We start from the raw sequence: 15594 nt of genomic DNA, 5'->3' as shown, positions 1-15594 counted from the left end.
AAAAAACACTATTTATTTATGATGTGGGTTTCTACAGGGTTGTCAGTCATTACTTCAGCGTTAATTATACAGGGAATCATTATCAGTGCATGACAGAGGTGAAAGTTAAAGCTAGTTCACTAAGCTATACCTGGGTTTTAGTGTTTGTTTAACATTAGCTTGTGTCTCATTCTAAAATCTTACTATAATATCAATGAAATTACAGCAAAAACAGGTGGAGCATGCCAAAGACATTCGCACATCGACATAGGTTTGTCAAATGTTCATTAGTAATAGTCTTTTTCGAGCAACAGCTAGTAGTGGGTGCCAGGCTAGCCGTGCACCTGCCACCTCAGGTGTCAAAGGAACACCCACTGGAAACAGTGAGTGGTAGCCTGTGTAATTAGAACAAAAGGCCAGGGCACACCCAAAGTATAACTTCGTATGATAGATCCAAGTGGTGCTTCATGAATTGAATCAACGTCCAGCAAATAGGTGACCCTGAGTCAATCAAGTGGAATGTAGTAGCAAAAAAGGGCAATGATAAGCCTTGTGGTAATTAAAGTGTAACCGTGCGGGTCGCGTCAGTGTCAGTCTGACTCATCGATAGACTTACATCATCCTAATGGATTCTTGGGACTCTGTTGCATCTTACTTTGACTTACATATATCCGCATAGCTAAAGCCTTGACAAAGTCTTGAAGACGAAACACGTGTCGGCTGTTTTTGCTGTTTGGACTTGTACTTTATGTGGTCACTTGATTGGAATTTTGACCATTGTGTGCTCACCTGTAATAAATATCGAGTGTCACCTATTTGCTGGACGTTGATTCAATTCATGAAGCACCACTTGGATCTATCATACGAAGTTATACTTTGGGTGTGCCCTGGCCTTTTGTTCTTACTATAATAATATCACTTTAACTGTTGTTTTTTTCCCCCAGTGAATATCGAGATATATATATTTATATTAATATATACATATATACACATACACACTGGAATTAAAGTTGTCTATTTACAGAATTGTACTTTTAAATTCAATTTTGATTTAACAGTAATTTCTTAATTATAATTTACTTTACAGTTTATTTTTAATTCAATGTTTAATAACCCATTTTTGGGTCTGATTGAACAGGATGATTTTATGTATATGACTTAAGGTATATCATGCTTGTGATGATATGTGGATTTAACCATTCACTCCGTCTTGACTGTAAACTCCATTTTGTGTGACTATTTTGTGCCCTCCTGCAGGTGCAGGGCAGCAAAGTTATTTTTCTCATCTACAAGAACAGGGTCGGACAATGCTGGAACATATTATGTGGTATGTGAACTTGATAAAAGTTCACAAGGCTGAGATTGTTTTTATCAGAGGAATGTACGAATCTGTCTCAGAATAAACACTGGGAGCCTAGCCAGCTTCTATGCATGTTTTCAACACAGAAGAAGAACAGCCAGCATTTAGTTTCATAATAAAGGGCAGGGGGTTCCTAGAACTTTCTTCTTGAGGTGTTTTAAGATATACAAGATGGGGAGACATGGCGCTCAGACAGGAGCTCATCTGTGGAGCAGACACGCTGCCCAGGATCTGATTTGCTATCCTGATCGGGCATCCTGTCTGATTGATTTGAGGGCTCCCTCAGTCGAGATGGCGAGGATGATGATGATTTCAACTCAATCTGTGAAGTATTTTAAATCTTGATTATTTAGCTCATGTATACATGCTCTGTTGATGAATTGCAAGTTTCTTTTTAAGTCTTGACAACTTGATACATGCATTTATCTTTGTATATACATATGTTCTGCTGCACTTGAGTTATATAATTATTTTCATATATTTGTATGACCTTTATTTGATATTAGAGAAGTGCCTTAATAAATTCATTATTTAGACTAAGAGTGCTAAATTCTTTTGGCATTGTGCCTTTTTAGTTTAGGTGAACGCAATACAATGCATCATTTTTCTTTTAACTACAGGGGTGGGGTGGGGAAATGGGACAAACCCTTCATTTTCTTTAAAAACAAAAAATTATCTTTTTGGGGAGTGGGTAGTAAGTCCCCCAAACTCAGCTTTTCTTATCTTGTAATGGAGGGTAACCTCCATCATCCCATTTTATAGGTCTGGCCTTTGAAGCAGATTTAGCTATCTCGTCAGACTATTGTTTTTCCGAAACAATTGTACATAGTATACATACATAGGCAAAATTCTGGTCAGTGGGACAATAGGTTAACACATTTTATCCATTAGCCCCCTTCACTACGAGTGGCTGTACACGGCTTGTGCACACTGTTCACATCCACCTGAAAATTTAGTTAAAAGCTGTGTAAAAGTGTGTTTTTGTTTTATTTATTTTGTTATATTAAAATTAAATCTTAACTTTACGTACATTCTGTCTATTTGGCCTGCAATCCAGGGTAGGGTAACAGCACACTTTTTTCTTTTTATTTTGTTTTATTGAAAATACTTACAAAAAAAAATATAACCATCACACTAGCCAAGTCCAGACCTATTGGCTTCTTTGCCAACATTTGTTTCTATACGTTATTTCACTTCTAATGCCTTAATTCCCCATATATCTATATATATGAACAAACAAACTGGTCCTCCTTATGGCACGCTATTTCATGCTGGTGCAGATCTGAGGAATGGACCTTTCCTCCCATAAATTCAAAACAACCAGTTGATAACAACTGTACCACTGCACTCCAGGAGGAAAAATGTTTCTCTTTTTTCTTTATTGCAGTCAAAATAAGTAACAATCCTTCACCACCGACGCGTTTCGACCTACTGGTCTTGATCACAGTAAATTAGTCTTATTTCAATGTCTCTTATTTATCATATCTCTCCTTTTGCGCCCTACTGATGCATTGTGGGACATGTAGACTACTGGAAATAAGATACATTTTTCAAGTTAAAAAACAAGATCTCATCCACCAAAAAACTACCAAATAATACAAAATTACAAAATTAATCCTGTGCAGAAACTGTTGCAGTTCAAAATGATAATCAGGTCCGTTTCTGAGCCTATCACATGGGGAATATTACCTTATTACATAAAATTATTTCTCTAATTTCTATACTCCTACTACTAGGTAAATAAACGTGTGCACTTGCTATTCTCTTTTTATAGATTGTCATGTTATGACATGAATCTACCTAGATTTCTCGTTAGTAGAATACTGTAAGAACACTTAACCTGTACTTCATCAATATTATTATCTGATAACTCTCAAAACAAACATTACTACTCCTTAGTTTATAGATGATAATGTAATTCTTCATCCCCATTGAGGCCCCTCGGACTCTTAGTTTTAAGCTGTTTTATAAAACGTGACTCCAACTGTCTCAGTTGTAACTCTCTTTTTCCTCCTCTCTCATTGCTATCAACACTTGCAATTCCCAAAAATCTGCTGTCTGTCCATTTCGCTCCGTCATGAGTCATTAAGTGTTTAGCAATGGCATAGGTTGGGTCCTTATCTTGAACAGCTCTAATATGTTCTAAAACGCGTTTCTTAAGAGGACAAATTGTGCTACCCACATAACGTAGGCCACATATACATTGAATTATATACACCACATAGTTGGAGTTACACGTAATCCTTTTGTTAATAGTCATCTTATTACCACCAGAGTCCTTAAACTCCTTCACATTAATCCCTATGTGGCATGCTTTGCACTTATTGTAGCACACAAATCCAGTTGTTTGAAATGAAAGCCAATCTGGTTGTTTTTTAAGCTGAAAGTGACTGTTAACCAGGAGATCTTGTAAAGATGGTACTTTCTTGTAGGTGATCATTGGTTTCTCACCCACCAGCTTACCCACATCAGGGTCCTTCCTTATGACATCCCAATATTTTTTCACAATTTTCAAAATCAGATGGCTCTCCTTACTATATGTCATTACAAATCTAATAGTTGAATCTTCCTGAGGTCTCGCCATCATAGATTTGTTCAGTATATTCTCTCTAGTTCGAGCTCTTGCTTTCAATTCCCCAGATCTAATGTCTTTATATTTATATTTTCTCTGAAGGAATCTATGTCTTGTCTCAGTAAATTTTTGTTCCATTTCTCGCTCCGTAGAGCAATTCCGTTTCACCCATAAGGTCTACTTCTTTTCAATGGTATTGGATGGAAACTATCTCCATGCAAAATACTATTAGTAGATGTTTTCTTCTGATCGTCTCAATTCGATTGTTCTCTACGTATACCATCACGTCCAAAAATGGGACACGTTGCTCACTCATATTGTACGTGAACTGGAGGCCCATATCATTTTGATAAAGTTTTTCAAAATATTGCAGGAATTCTTTTTCTGTTTCATTCCAAATGATGAAAAGATAATCTATAAATCTTAACCAAATAACAGCCTTCTCCGCTAGTTCTTCATTGTTTCCTCCCCAGGCTACATGTTTCTCCCACCAACCCATAGTCAGGTTGGCATAGCTCGGTGAGAAGGAAACACCCATTGCTGTCCAGCGGATCTGGACAATGATTTGATGATTAAATAGGAATATGTTGTTATTCAGACATAGATCTATCATTTTCAATAGCATTTGTGAATGTTTCAATTGACTAATGTCACATTGTTGTACGAAATATTGCACTGCTTCCAATCCTATTTTATGGTTGATAGATGTATAGAGAGATACCACATCAATGGTGACCAGTTCATAACCTTCTTCCCATCCAATATCAGCAAGAATCCTCAAGAAATCACCTGTATCCTTAATATAAGAACTTACATTTTGTACTAGCGGTGCCAGAAAGTAATCCACATAAGTAGAAACATTTTCATATAATGCTCCGCAGCTCTAAACAATTGGACGTCTTGGTGAGTTTTCCAAGCTTTTCTGTATCTTTGGGAGAAAATATATTGTGGGAAGAGTGGGGTTCTCGTTTCTAAGAAACGTTCTTTCATCATCATTTAGCAGGCCATCCTCATAACATAAATCCAAATATTTATTTATTGAACTCTATAATCAATTCATTTATGTGATTTCTTTGTAGTTTCAAATAGTGATTTTTGTCATTTAGTTGATGATACACCTCCTGCATATACTGTTGCTTCTCCATAATCACTATGTTTCCACCCTTGTCCGCTGGTTTAATTTCCAAATTGTTGTTTTCCATGACTGCCCGACGTTCCTGTATAGTGATATTTTCACTTTTCTTATTTTTGATCTTAGTCAGTTTATCAAGGTCATCAATCACCAGGTCATGGAATGTGTCCATTCTATTTCCTGGTGACAGTGCAAGACAGAATTTGGATTTAGACTTGAAGTCTGTACGACAATGTCTTGATGTTTCAATCTGCAACTCCTCCAAAACTTGTGTCTCTGTGAACTGATCATCCTCAAGATTGTACATCAAATCAAATGCAGTCTTAATGTCTGATTTTTGTTGAATAATCAAATTTGAACTGGTCAGACCGCTGTCATTGTTCATAGCTTTCTTGGGTGCACTTTTTGCAAAGAATTTTGCCAATTTTAATTTACGTACATATTTGTATAAATCCACTCTCGTTTCTACATAATCATAGTGCTTCTCAGGACAGAACATTAGCCCTCTATTTAAAAGAGTTCTTTCCTCTTGTGTCAATTCATGATTGGCAAGATTGACTATCAAGTTTACATCCTGTTCCAATTCCATTGGTCCATTTAGTTCTTTTGTTTGCTTCTCAGTGGGTAACCTCTTGTTTTTTCTAGGTCCCCTCCTTGTTTTCCGACGTTTCCCCATTCTGTTCCAAATCTTCTCCCTCTTCCTCGTGTCAGACCCCTGCCTCTGTCTCTCGGTGTTCTCTGATCCATATAGATCAGTTTCATTTTGTCTAAAAAAAGTTGCTTCATTCACAGTAGTAGGCATTCCTTCTCCTTCACTCAATTCCACATCCGATTCACTTAATGATGTCTCCGGGGAACCAATGGTTTTCTCAGCCCCCATATTTGTTTGTTGTTTCAGTACATCAAACCTTTTGGCAAATGTTAAAATTCTGCCAGTTTCATAGTCAATTTCATCCCTTCTAAACTTTCTCTGTTTTCGGTCTTCTATTATACTTTCATATTTCCCCAAATTATTTTCCATCATAGTTCTCAATTTGTTACTTTCATCTTGCTTATTTAACAGTATGATCTTTTCTTCTGTTTCCTGTATATTTTTAAAAATCTCCTCAATATCCTTCCTCACATATTTAATAATGATACGCATCATATTTTTTGAACATTCCATAGTATTGGCTCCCCATTCCTCAAGCATTTCCAATTTCTATCTGGTTGATTCGGCAGCATAAAAATCCTCAAACCCCTAGGTACTCTACCCACCTCTATATATTTCTCCAATGTGAGACATTCCCAACTCTTAGAGATCTATTTTTTCAATAATAGTTCTAACTTGACATATAGCCACTTCAGATTATTCTCTGTATGTATAGTTCCTGTTGGATTTGTAGTGGTTGCAGTGCAAGCTTTATCTTTACCAAATACACACTCTGCTCTTTGTGCCCTTTTGGCTGCTCTTGCTTCCATATTGCTGCACAATAAGGCCTGTTCCTAAGCCTGAATTTGCAATATTGTGTTGTGGTGGGTCTTATATAAACTAAATACTCCAAAGTTAACAAATTGGTGACAATTATTTTCTAGAATGACTTGTTTGTTGTTAATCTACAAGAGTTTCCTCCCAATTCGCCATAAGGGAAAAGCACTTCATATATACAAAATTCCCTTATTGGATCGCACCGACATTCCATGTGTATATTCAGATATGCAAATGATAGAAGCTCCTTCGAATTGTGTTTTCGTTCTATATAGCCTATCACTGTCCAAGAACAAATCCACTGCACCACAAATATCCACAATGGTATTGATTTCAAGCATAGTTCTTAGTTCATTTCGCTTTATACCAGCCAATAAAATCCTTACACATGTAAATAACGACAAATATATTTCAAATTTAGCCACAAAATTGTTGTGTCATTAATACCCACAGTTCAGCTCGTCACTATATGAAGCTGCAATAAAGAAAAAAGAGAAAAAAAATTCCTCCTAGAGTGCAGTGGTACAGTTGTTATCAACTGGTTGTTTTGAATATCTATCTATATATATATATATATATCACCAACGATATTTCTCCGCTCCAAGCCTCATCTCAACAGGGCGGCCACAGCGTGCAGGGACGGAGAACCCCTGCATATGTTCAATCCGATTTCTCCACACACACAGAAGCGCCAAGCCTTCGTTCACAGTCATAGGAGGTACATTGATTCACCAACATCAAATTGCGCAAACATGTAATATTTCCTGACGCGTTTCGGCTGTTCACGCCAGCCTTAATCATAGGTGCATGACTCACAATTTGAAAGTAACCACGTGATGGAAACGTTCACCTTTTTATCCTAAAGCTTTAATTGAATGCAGATTGGTTAATTAACTTGCGTAGTGACATTGTTTTTACCAAAGTACACTGAATTTATAATCTCTTTCATATTATTGCCGCTTGTCGATTCTCAAAGGCACACTGCTTCGTTTCCTTTGCAGTGTGAACGAAGGCTTGGCGCTTCTCTGTGTGTGGAGAAATCGGATTGAATATATCTATATATAGATATCTATATATATCTATATATATCTATATCTATATATATATATCTATATATAGATAGATCTATATATAGATATATCTATATATATCTATATATATATATATAGAGAGAGAGAGATATATATATATAGATATATATATATATATATATCTATATATAGAGAGAGAGTGAGACACACAGACAGAGAGAGAATATGGGTGGTCAATCAAGGGTTGGCACACAGGGCTTGGTCTGCAGTTAGACCCTGCACCTAATCTGACAAGGACAACCACAGGCAGTGTGCAGTGGGAGATAACTGCAGGGTGTGTCCTGCAGCTAGGCCCTAGATCCAATTCGCCATGGACAGTAAACCTCAGCTGCATATAGCTTTCAGCTGTGCACAGCAGGCTGTTGCCATCGGGTCTTTCCTGTGGCCTGGCCATGCACCCAACCCGCCATGGACGGCTAACCACCAGGTTGGCCAACCCTTGCTGTCAGACCATATACCCAACCCACTGCAGGAGGCCACCCCCTATTATGCACATAAGGGATGGCTCATAAAAGAACTTGGTTAATTTGATATATATATATATATATATATATAGCATGTTTCACAGCAGAAGAAGATAAAGTTGCCTCTTCTAAGACCCTCTTCCTCTTTTCATAACTGAACTGCTGTTAATGCCAACCATTAATGTGCCTGTGCATAGAAGATGTTCGGAAGCTGTGTTTTTTTGGTTGGTTTGATTTGATTCCATAAAAAGAGAAAATCACAGCAAAAACAAAACCTATATGTTCTCATTTGCTGCGTTGCTCTCCTGTGGCAAAGAATGCAATGATCTGTGCAAAAAAGTCAAGAACTATTTGAATGTAGAGCAATACATTCTCAGGATACAATCAAACCTTTGCAATGGTCAACAAGAATCTGGATTTGTGGTTCCAGTACCAGTACTGTGAATCAGATAAGACTCAAAATTTTGAAATTTACAAGAATTGCAAAACTAATTTTGAATTTGTAGAACTAAGACAGAAGTCTCACCTCTGCAATATACACAAACCCAGAAAAGGATTTGTTGTCTGGATGTACGATGTACTTTAACATTAGTTAAAAAACTGAAAGGAGACACCCTGATTGGTTAAAGACTCCGCGCTTTGATAAACAAGTTCAAGGCCTCTAGAAAAAGTACTTCATCCTTTGGAGGACACCATTTTTAAGCTAACTTTGCACAAATAACGATATTCAAGACAAGGGTTCATTAGACATTTGAAAAAAAAGTCCCAAAATAAGTGGAGTAGTGTCAAGGCACAACACGTTCACACTAACTTCTGACAAGCAGCACGAACAAGGAGAAGTAGATATTGAAGTGTCAACATTTTCGAGACAAAGTCAGCATCCAAATAAAGAACTTTTGGCCTGGTAATTTTTCACACAAACAAGGTGAAAATGACATCAACACCCACAAGGTTACATGCCCACTTTGTGAGCAGGCACTACAAAGCGGGTATCAATGTAGGCAGAAGGGGGGGCGGAGCCAAACCACGATGGTATAAGGAGCAGGACTTCAGAGCTCCCTCCAGGATCCCCATGTATGAACCCCAGTTAAGTGAGCAGGGGGCCGAAGAAAGCGGCTTAACTTCGTACCCCTGATCTCCCCAGAAGCAGCAGTTCCAACACAAAGGAGATTGCCAAAACTGTTGGATGAAGTGACTGCTAAACCAGGTACAGAGCGGCCTCAAATGGCGGAGCCGCAGAACACAATAGTTCCGGGCTGCTTCTAGCGGAGGGCTTAAATCTCCCCCTAAATCTTACATTGTGGCTGGCAGGGACGCTGCCAGGAGGAGGCAATCAGGACGCTGCCGTGACACAGGAGAAGGGAAGGCTCATAGATCCGCAATAAGAGGCCTTGTCTGAGGGCCTTTATACACAGCACCCGCTGGGCCCAGGGGAGCTACAGCAGAGAACTGTGTGGGAGCTGCGTTCAACATGCGAACGGCGCTGAACTTAGAGACATGGCAGCGCCAGCTGGTCCCTGGTCACATAGAGCCGAACCGTGGCGGCGCGACTGCCTGCACGTCTCTCCATCAGCATATGATCAGGAGAGAACTCCCCTGCAAATAACCGCATGCCTCGAGGCTGCGCCCAATCTAAGGTGCAACATATGGCCCCCTTGATTACTTGGTAAGAGAAAAACACACTCCTTATTCATGTGAGGGCACTGAACAGGCTAGCCGTCCTGACTGTAAATATACCAGTCTTGCGGAACACTGGCGGACCAGCAACGAATTGAGAACAGATAATCGTCATGGAAGGGAGCCATGTATGAGACACAAGAGAGAGGACTAGAGTCGCCTGAGGGTGTGTGCTACATTGCCCGTTATAAACCTGCTACCTGGAGACAGGAGGCCGCAAATTTACATTCTTGCACGAATCTGTGAGCAATATGCTTTGTTCTGCTGTTCGGAACTGGTGCAACCCCACTTGTATTTCACCAGGGCATACTAAAGAGTAATTACTAACACAAGCTACAGTCCATAGACTCTGCACAGCCTGTGCCACACTGTAAAAACCACTGGAGCCAGACTATACCAGCTGAGGCTAAATAACTCATTGACACCTGAACCCACATAATCACCAAATGGAGTGTTGTATTCTTAATACTGTGTGTGTCGTTATGGGGATTAGAATGCTGTGGTTGTTATGGGGATTGGGGGAATTCGGCTTCTGAAATGCGGCTGGCAGAGCGGTTGCTGCCTGCTTCGTGTGCTGGCCGTGGGTCTCCTCTGGTGAATAAATCTCAGCTTCAGAGAATCTCCGCAGTTCTGGTCTTCATTTCAATTTCTACCACTACATTTTGGCGATGAGTGGTATTCTCTGGAGACCCACCGACCCTGCACTCTACTTCACATTGACTCGCCGGCCCTGCCCCCCTGCATTCTGTTGACTCATCGAGCCTACAGGATTTACTTAGTCACCGGCTCTACCTGGGATGTGAAGTCAGTTTTCTTCTTGCTTCCATTGTCTGCAGCTCCTGATTTGGATGGAGGCATTTTCTTCTGTGTGCTCCTCGCGTGCCTCAGTGGACGGAGGCATTTTCTTCTGTGTGCTGACGTCACCTGACTGCTGTTCCTCGCGTGCAAGCTACACCGCCTTTAGAAACATTTCCTTTTGCTTTGGTGGCCATCTTAAGACTTTGGGATGATTTCCCTTCTTTTCATCTTGTTCTGTGTGCGTATTTTCGGTGACACACACACCTTTGACAGTTAATTCCCTGAGGACTATACTCTTAAAAGAAACTAAGAATTAATTCTGGGAATTTAGTGATATTTATTTAAAATATATATATATATATATTTTAGCATTATTATTATTATAATTTTTTTCTTCTTTTCTTCTTTCTACAATGGCAACAGCTCAGGTTTGTTTTCAACCTCCTCCTTTTCTTCAAAAATCTGGGAGACCGCCAATTCCTTGGAGAAAGTGGTTACGCATTTTTGAAAATTATTTGGTTGCTATCGATGCTTCCAGGTACAATGCTGCGCGCAGAGCTGCACTCCTTTTCAACCACTTAGGCGAAACTGGTCAACAAGTTTTCGATAACTTACCAGCCATAGTTGCACCACTGGGGGATGAATCCTGGGATGCATATATTGAAGCTACAGCACGTATGGCTAAACAGTATTCTGATGAACCTTCAGTAATGTTGGAACGTCATCATTTTTTTAAAAGGAAACAGCTTGTGGAAGAAACCATAGAAGATTTCCTGGCAGTTTTAAGAGTTCTTGCTGCGAAATGTGAATTTGGTTCAAATATAGACATTTACTTGCGTGATCAATTAGTTTTCAATTGTTATAACAAAAAGATACAAGAACATATTTTAACTTGCAAGAATCCATCTTTGGGTGAAGTCTTGGACATAGCTAAGAGCATTGAACGCTCTCTCATCTCTTCCAAAATTTGAACTGAAGATGTTAAAGCTTCTGCTCAAGTTTCTGCTGTCCTGCAAGCTGATTGTTTGGAAGTTAATGCTGTATCCAGTAGGAGCAAAGCCAACAAAAGTGTTGATAAAAAGAACTGTTCTGGTTATTGTTATAGATGTGGTTCATTAGCTCAAGGAAAAAAGTGTAATTTTTGCAAAAAAGTGGGCCATTTCCAAAGTGTTTGTCGTCTAGCTAAGGCCAAAGCTAAGATATCTCAAATTGATATAGTTGAAGAAGAACTGACTGATTCTTTTAACAATGTGTTGTTAACTATTGATACTGTTGCAGCTTCTCAAAACAAATGTAAAGGTCCCATTTGCTCTGTAACTATAGGCTCTGTTAATTTGGACGTTATGGCTGATTCCAGTTCACCAATTACTATCCTGTCTGACGTGACGTTTGACAGATTGTGGTCTGGGAAGCAGCTTCACCGATCTGATGTCAATCCAAAAGCATTTGGCGAGTTTGACATTGCTATGAAGGGTTTTTTCATGGATATTCTTGATTTTAAGAGCAGATGCATTAATACTAAAATTTATGTTGCTGAACGCGGCAGAGATATTTTGGGCTGGCAAGATCAGGCTAAGTTGGGTATTATTTTAAGACCAGGTCACTCTGTGCCTGTAATTCTTGGTGATGTGCCTGTGCTAAGTATGGTTGAAGGGAAATTACCGCTGGATCATTGTTCAGTGGAAAATCTGTATGAAAACTTTCCTAGGGTCTTTAAGAAAGATAAAGGTCTTATCAAGGGATTTGAATATCAAATCAAGTTAAAAAAAGATGCAGTGCCTGTCAAGCAGAAGCTTAGACCAGTTCCATTTTCGGTTAGACAGGATCTTAAAAATGTACTTCACGAAATGTGTGAACAGGGCATTATCACTCCAGTTGATTCCTCTGAGTGGATATCCGCAATTGTTCTTGCTAAAAAAAAAAGGGTGGAAGTATTCGTCTCTGTGTTGATTTGCGCGCACTTAATCGTAACATTTTTGTAGATGCTCATCCTTTGCCCAGAATCAATGATTTATTGGCAAATTTGGGTAAGAGTAGGTACTTTTCCACCATTGATTTAAGGTCAGCTTATCACCAAATTCCCTTATCCAAAGATTCTCAACCTTTAACTTCATTTGTGACGCCTTTTGGAACTTTCATGTATTTGCGTTTGCCTTTGGGTTTGGCTTCTGCCGCTAGTGTTTTTCAGAGATTGATGGATGCTTTGTTTTCGGAGGAACAATGTGTTCAGGTCTTTCAGGACGACATTCTCATTCATACTGCAACTAAAGAAAAACACTTTGAGACGTTATTTCGAGTTTTTAGAAAGTTGGAAACACATAATATCACTGTCAACAAAGATAAATGCAAGCTCTTTTCAGATAGTGTTGACTTTTTAGGGCATAACATTTCTGCTAGAGGTATCGCGCCCAAGTCATCTTTAATCAAAGCCATAGTTGAGGCCCCTGCTCCTAAGGACAAGGATTCTCTCAGATCTTTTTTAGGTTTGAGTGAGTACTACTCCAGATTTGTGTCTGGGAATGCAATGGTGGTACATCCTCTACGGGCGTTGCTGAAGAAGCATGTCAAGTTTGCTTGGACTGACGAAGCCCACAGGGCTTTTGATCATTTGAACAACTCATTGTGGATGCCCCTGTTATTAGACCTTTTTCTCATGGTGTTAGGAGTATAATCACAGTGGACGCTAGCTCTGTGGGCTTAGGTGCTGTTTTGAGCCAATTTGTAGATGGTGTTAAAAGTACTGTGGCCTTTGCGTCACGCATGTTGAGTGAAGCAGAACAAAAATATAGTACAATTGAAAGAGAAGCGCTCGCATGCTCCTGGGCAACTGAGAAGTTTAAAATGTATATTTGGGGTATCAAATTTGATTTGTATACTGATCACAAGCCTTTAATATACATGCTTGGAGACAGTTGCTCCAACAAGGCGTCCTCCAGGTTAGTTAGACTTATGTCCAAATTACTTGAGTTTAATTTTGATATAAAATATATTCCTGGAGGAAAAAATATAAGAGCAGATTGTCTTTCCCGATTGCCAGTTGCTGAGAATATCACTGAATTGCCTGTTGAAGAAGAATGTGTGATGACAGTTTCTGATGCAGCTTCTGCTTTCAAAATTTCAGAGGAGGTTTGGAATAAGAGTTCTGACAATGATATTTCTCTAGCCAAAGTTAAGGACTTCCTTGTTTCTGGTTGGCCTCCTGACAGGAGCTTAGACAAAGAATTAAAATCATTTGCTCAGGTTGCATCTGAATTATCGGTGGTTAATGGTATTGTCATGAGGCAGAGTATGTTTGTGCCACCTTTATCCCTGAGGGATGGTATTATTTCAGTAGGACATCTAGGGCATTTGGGCATCTCGGGTACCATTAAGAATATTAAGCAGCATTACTGGTGGCCTGGTTTGGACTCTCAAGTAAGATGTTATGTGGATAAATGCCCTGAGTGTTTGTGTTCCGACAAACACTGGAAAATCAAGACTAATTCTTTGTGTTGTACAGAATGGCCCAAGAATGCTTGGGCGAAAATAGGATTGGATTTTGCTGGTCCATTTAATATGCTGAAGAATGAGAACAAGAACATGATTGTAGCTATTGACTATTTCTCCAAGTGGTTGTATTTTGCCTTTTCTAGCACTGCTGATTCCAATGTGGTCATTAAATTTTTGAAACGTTTGTTTCAAGTTGAAGGTCCTGCTAGAGAGGTTGTTACTGACAATGGAACACATTTTGTCTCCAATGAAGTGACAAATTTTTTTCTTAATCACTCTGTGAAACATATCAAGGTTCCTCTTTACAGTCCTTCTTCTAATGGATTGGTCGAAAGAGCGAATCGTATGTTGATCGAGGGAATACAAACTGCCATTTCTAATAACCTCAATGTTACTGAGTATGTGCAACAGAAAGTTTGGTCCTATAACACCACACCTCATACTACTACTGGGGTTTCTCCTTTTATTCTTTTAAGGGGAAGGGATCCTGTTACAGATTTAAGACCTACCTGGTTGGATGATGTTACTGGTCTTTCCGCTGATTCTGTTGATCTGCGTCAAGTTCGTATGCGGGTAAGAGGCAAACAAGAGAAGTCTAAGGACTATTTTGACAGGGTGAAGAGTGTGAAAGATTTAGAAGTGAAACCCGGGGATTGGGTATTAGTTAAAAAACCTATGAGGATCAACAAAGGTGATTCGAAATTTTCTCAACCGGTCAAGGTCGAGAAAATCTCTAGAAGAGCGGTCTGCTTACAGGGTAAGGGTTGGTGGAACAAGAATGCTGTAGTGAAGATAACTTGTGACCAAGCTGATATCATTAAGAAAAAGTTAGAGGATGTGCCTCTCCATGACAACTTTGAATGCGACTTCTGGGATGTTGTGTATGACAAGGTGACTCATAACAGGGATTTTGGGTCTCCACTTCCTGAGTGTTCCATTGTTCAACGTAATGTTGTTGACTCCTCTGTTGACAAGAATGTGAACAGGACCTGTAGAGTTAGGAATGCTCCAGTTAGATTCAAAGATTTTGTCAGATATTAGTGTTCTCTGTAGAGTTAGGAATGCTTCTGTTGTATTTATGTTTTGTCAGTATTAGTTTTTCCTTGTGTATATTTTTTTTCGTGTTTTCTTTATTTCAGTTTTTTTTTTCTTTTGTTTTGATAAAAGGGAGATGGTGTTGTATTCTTAATACTGTGTGTGTCGTTATGGGGATTAGAATGCTGTGGTTGTTATGGGGATTGGGGGAATTCGGCTTCTGGAATGCGGCTGGCAGAGCGGTTGCTGCCTGCTTTGTGTGCCGGCCGTGGGTCTCCTCCGGTGAATAAATCTCAGCTTCAGAGAATCTCCACAGTTCTGGTCTTCATTTCAATTTCTACCACTACAGGGAGCTAACCTGCAAAACTTATGAGGGGTGGTCCAGCGCCTGTTCTCAGGGAAATCATACTGCGAAACCCCATAACTTACCTACTCAACATAGCACTCAGAGACTGGTCACTCGCAATGGGGAAGGCAAGCAAAAAGAAAGATCCGGGGGCCGCTGGCAGAATACCTGCGTCATCATAAA

The 15594-nt window shown here is 39.4% G+C and overlaps 1 protein-coding gene across 3 annotated transcripts in view; it reads right to left on the bottom strand.

Annotated features, from left to right (window-relative positions):
* Positions 1–15594, bottom strand: part of SHPRH (SNF2 histone linker PHD RING helicase) — a 746219-nt gene that overhangs the window by 42659 nt on the left and 687966 nt on the right. The gene's annotated exons all lie outside the window — the stretch shown is intronic.

This window comes from Pleurodeles waltl, chromosome 5, assembly GCF_031143425.1.
Source record: "Pleurodeles waltl isolate 20211129_DDA chromosome 5, aPleWal1.hap1.20221129, whole genome shotgun sequence".
In the NCBI taxonomy this organism is placed as follows: domain Eukaryota; kingdom Metazoa; phylum Chordata; class Amphibia; order Caudata; family Salamandridae; genus Pleurodeles; species Pleurodeles waltl.
Note: the sequence above shows the minus strand (reverse complement) of the source record. Positions and strands in the feature narration are given on the sequence as shown.